The following is a 5,299-nucleotide window of genomic DNA, read 5'->3' as shown; positions in this document are numbered from 1 at the left end:
CAAAAGATAACCCAAACACTCCCTAAATAGGGGTGTTATTATGAGTTGATTAATAAAAACTATTCGAAAGAATTAGAGATCACTTCCTTTTATAGTTTTATCCCTAAAAAAGAAAGATTATTCTTGAAAGTTGTGAGCTAAGTTTCAAAGATTTATTACCACTTTCTAGTTCGTTCATTCGCATCATTAATTTAGCACATTCTTTTCTCTCCCGTTAAACCTATTTAGTTTTTGGATATAATGTGGAGTGTAGAGTGTAGAGAGCTTTAATCAAATAGCAAAAATGAATAATGTAATATTGGATGAATAAAACCAAAAATAGAGAACTGTTTCGGCTTTTCTTCAAATAAAGCGAAAAAACTGAACAAAACAAATAATAAATAAGTACACCCACTTCTTGACATGATGATTAAACTCAAAAAGAGAGAGACCAGATCCATCACTTTCATATCTCTCTCTCTTTCTTCCCTTAAAAACGTTTAATTTCTGCTTTTGCTTTGCCTTTCAAACTTTACCAAAAATCCTCCCTTCTTGATTGCATCCTTTAACCTAACCAAATAATCAATTGCTATCCCAAAGATTTCACATTTCATCTTCCTACTCAAACCCCTTCTTTTTAAAGAATTGAATCCCCAAGAAATTACTACTTTTAGTATCCTTTTGTTGGATCTATTATTTGGATCGATCGTTTGGAGTGCAGAACAAGAATCTTGAAGCGAAACACCGGTCTTTTTTCTGTTTACACGCATCTGGACTGTGGCTGTATAAACTTGATGAGGTTTGGTTTCTTTACTTTTACCTGTTTGTGTAATTTCAGTGCATTCAGCTGCTTAAGTTTCTGGGTTGTTGTTCACATTCGTTGCATTTTATCTTCTTACATAGTTTGTGCGTCTTTCTGAGAGCATTGTATTTTGACTTTTCCTAGGTAGTCAAACCTGATGCTTTTCAAATTCTGCATTTTTCGTTTTGATTTTTGGTCCTGTGAAACTGTTCTTCTTTGAGTAATCTTCGGGTATATGTATATATTGGCTGATTGCTTACATATAATGATTATTCTTATCAATTTATGAAGTTAGAGAATCACTTGTTTGACACAAAAGAGTTAACAGTTACATCTGTTTGGTGTGTTCATAGTTGATAGTTCTCTGGGTTCGTTGACTGTAGATAGTCAAACCTATCAAATTTCAGATTCACAACCGACATCAAATTTTTACTTTTTTTTACCCAAAAGATATATTTTTTGTAATAATGTATAAATATTTAAGCATGGTTACTAAAATTTTCTGGATTAAGATCAGCATTATTGAAAATAACAAGGGAAAGAACAACTCATTTGACTTCAAATTTGGACTGTTTTGGAACTAAGGGGATATTATTTTTGGAATCATATACTGTATCTGTATGTCTTTTTCTATTTAAATTTGACTCTTTTAGGTACTTGATTTCAATTTATTTAAACCTCCTTGATTAACATATTTGATGTATGATGAAGTTGAGATTGTTTCAGAAGCAATTTCACTAATTATTAATGGCCTCTGTCAAAATGAGAATCCACTTTGATGCTAAGACTCAAACAAAGGTGAATTCATTAAGCACAAGAATAATTCATGGAAATAACGTTTCAAAGGCTAGTGCTTTCTTGATACCCACTCCCTTATTCTCCATACCCACAAATAAGCTAGAGTAACAAACTCTATTAATTAAACTTCCAAAATTGCCCTCCAATGGACAGCTATTCTGTTTTGCCTGTATTTCCAGTTTTACCCCTCCTAGAGTACATGAACTTTAGAGGTGGCTTAGCAAACAACCACCTTGTACTCAATGTGGAATTTCAATTGACTTCTTTCCTCTTTTTATCCTCAACACTCTTCATTTACTATTTGAACAAGTAGAAAATTGAGTTTCTGTTTCAATTCATCTAAAGATTGTGTCTCTTTCAGTTAGTTGATACAACCGTAGTATGTCCCATCGTGTGCTTCACAAGTCTAAGAGGGTCCCATCTGTGTGAAAATTTTACAAAAGTTCATAAATGCCCCCTATGGTTTCCAAAAAGTCTCAAGTTTAGGATAATGTTAGTTTTCGTTACACCTGTGGTCCTTGTGGTTCCAAGATCAGGCATGCCGAGTCCTTTACGGTAATTCCATTAACAAATAGGGGTTAGTTACTTGTGAAATGACCAATTTACCCCTCTGTATTACTTTTTAGTCTTGTACTCTAGCTTGTATTTTTTCCAACTTCTAACAGGTTTCTCATCTATTTTCTAAAAATTCTCTGTAACCAAGAAAATAAGTCAAGTTTAAACCAAAAGAATCCACTAGTATGCAGATTGTGCTTTTGGCCAAAAACAAGTTTAAACTATAGAGATAAGTAAGTGTAAATTAAAATATAACAAGTGACTAGATCAAATTTGGTTTTGATTATAATAATATAATATAAAGTGGTTGGAAAAAAAGAAAAACAACCATAATACAAATACAAAATAAAAATAAGTAAAAATTGCAAAAAGGGTCCTTGTAGCATTTTGTATATTTCAGATTTGGTCCAAGGGCAAATTGGTCATATTAGAGAAGTTACCGCCTAACCGGTTAAAAGTTAGGTTTAACAGCCGAGGGACTAAGCATGCTTGATTTTGAAACCATAGGGACCACTATTGTAGCAAAAACCAACATTGTCTTGAACTCGAGACTTTTTGGAAACCACAGGTCTGATACAATTGAGTTAAATTTTTTTTGGAAACCACAGGTCTGATACAATTGGAAATAACCAACATTTATGAAATTTTGTTAATTTTTTTTTTTGATCATGGTCTGATACAATTGAGTTTGGAAATCTGTGAAGCCTTACAATCTCTTTCACTAATAAACTAGCAACCATATAAGCCAAAAATGGGTGTTTGAGGCTCAAAATATTGACAAACTTTGAAAGCCAAAACACCATAACCATTATCGTATCATTCCATGAGATTTTGGTAAATCTTCTATGAAATCCATGGATACTTTTTTCTGAATTTCAATGAATCATATTTCTTGTGATCTTGTATTGCTATCATCATCTAACATGTAATGTTCATATGACCAGGCTTAGGAGCAAGCACATTTTCACATCAAGATACAAACATGTTAATAGATGTTAGAATGCAAGATGAAATCTGAGCAACAACAGGGTGAAAGTTCACATCAAGAACTCAAAACTTCCAACAATTATGGAAGTGTGATGGAGGATGGAGATGACACCACAGGGGTTTCATTAAGGTGTCTAAGTTTATACACCCGAGGTGGAGGAGGGTGCAAGGTTGGAGCCGCAACAACCGACGACTTCGCCCATCTCGGTAACGGGCCCAAACCTGTGTGCGGGACCCACGACACAAGTATCGATTGTTTCTCGTATGGAGTTGAGAGGTTTTGGAAAAGAAATTATACAAAAAAGAATAATTTTGAAGCCCAAAACAACGCCATGCATGTGTTTCTTCCCGATGATATTCTCGAGATGTGTTTAATGAGACTCCCGTTAACAAGCCTAATGAACACACGTCTCGTGTGCAAAAAATGGAGATCATTAACAACCACCCCTCGGTTTCTACAAATGAGAAAAGATGGGTTTTACCCGAGTCCATGGTTGTTCCTTTTTGGTACTGTTAAAAACGGATATTGCTCACGTGAGATTTACGCGTTCGATGTTTCTTTCAAAAAATGGCATAAAATTGAAACCGAAGTTTTAAACGGCCGGTTTTTATTCTCCGTGGCGACTGTCCATGATACCGTTTACATCATCGGAGGGTGTTCGAGCCGGAAAACACACCGTGGAGTTTTGGTTTTTAACCCGTTGATGAAAGCTTTTCACAAAGTTGCATCTATGAGACATGCAAGATCGAAACCGGTTCTTGGAGTCTATGAAGTCAACTCCGATCGTTTGACCATCAAAAGTCAAACCCGAACACGGACACGGACACTGACACAGACACAGACAAAAACACGGTTCTTGATAATTGCGGTAGGTGGGGTCGGTTCATTCGACGAGCCGTTAGATACATGCGAGATTTACGATTCTTCATCGAACAAATGGACGGAAATCCAACGGGTCCCGGTTGATTTCGGGATCATTTGTTCGGCCGTTGTTTGTAACGGGATTTTTTATGTTTACTCCGAGAGTGATAAACTCGCGGCATATGACATTAAACATGGTTTTTGGGTTCGGGTCCAGACGAATCCGGTGCCGCCACGTGTCCATGAGTACTCCCCGAAACTGGTGTCGTGTGGTGGTCAACGGTTGTTTATGGTGGCGGTTTCTTGGTGTGAAGGAGATGGTGAAATTGGAAGGAGAAATAAGGCGGTTAGAAAGTTGTGGGAGCTTGATCTTGTTTGTTTAAGTTGGAATCAGGTTTTGATGCATCCTGATGCACCCATGGACTGGAATGCAGTGTTTGTTGGTGATAAGAACTTGATTTTTGGGGTTGAAATGTTTAAGATTTTTGGACAGGTGTTGGAGTTTGTGACCATATGTGATGTATCGGATCCGAATATGGATTGGGTTCATGTGTCCAAGAATGAGGTGGCTCGTGACATGGATGTGTCTTCGTGTGTCATGAAATCTATGGCTGTTGTGCATTTGTAACTCGTGCGCCGTGAAATTGATTTCTTTATGTTTGTATTTTCTTGTAAGTTTTTGCTTCGAAACAAAATTTCGTAATTAATTTTCAATATTTCTTGCGTTTATGGGATTTAATCCATAGCCAAAACTGGTAACTTTTAAATATGGGTTCCTTTAATCTTTCTGCCAACCATGGTTACTTCGGAATTTCAAAGAATAAATTCCTCTTTGCAAGAACCTTGAAAATGACTTGCATAATTAATAATAAAGGTATTCAAGATCATCCTTTTCAAAAGATTCATTTGTTCAATGTTTTAGATACCGGTTTGAAATGGCCGGATCGGGAACCAGGGAAGGGAAGGCCGGGTGTTTTTACAAAAAACATGGTTGAACCAGTTAAATTAAATCAGTTGAACATGTTAAATTGAATAAAAATACATGGAAAAGAACAATTTTGCACAATAAACTTTAGTGGTTGAACTAGTTAAATAAAAACATATGGTAAATGTTATAAAGTTTTTTGATGTGTTTGTATTCATCTTATTATATTTCTTTTTAATATATGTGAATTGATGTAAAACTTATGGTTATATGTTATTTAATGTATTTGGATTCATCTAGAACTTGTTTTCATGTGTATTTTTAATGTTTGAACTTGTGGATGCAAAATTCTTGATTTCTGCATGTATGTATATGTAGAAAAATAGAAAGA

General features: G+C 35.3%; 1 pseudogene across 1 annotated transcript; it reads left to right on the top strand.

Annotated features, from left to right (window-relative positions):
* The first annotated feature begins 499 nt into the window (after nt 1-499).
* LOC145158861 (F-box/kelch-repeat protein At5g42350 pseudogene) lies at nt 500-4,722 on the top strand (annotated as a pseudogene). Its single transcript, XR_013737337.1, has 2 exons — nt 500-778; nt 3,079-4,722. The product of XR_013737337.1 is annotated as an F-box/kelch-repeat protein At5g42350 pseudogene (transcript).
* Nucleotides 4,723-5,299: the final 577 nt, after the last annotated feature.

This window comes from Lactuca virosa, chromosome 2, assembly GCF_052849685.1.
Source record: "Lactuca virosa cultivar CGN04683 chromosome 2, Lactuca_virosa_CGN04683_v6, whole genome shotgun sequence".
Classification (NCBI taxonomy): Eukaryota; Viridiplantae; Streptophyta; class Magnoliopsida; order Asterales; family Asteraceae; genus Lactuca; species Lactuca virosa.
The sequence above is the reverse complement of the archived record's forward strand: the minus strand, read 5'-3'. Positions and strand labels throughout refer to the sequence as shown.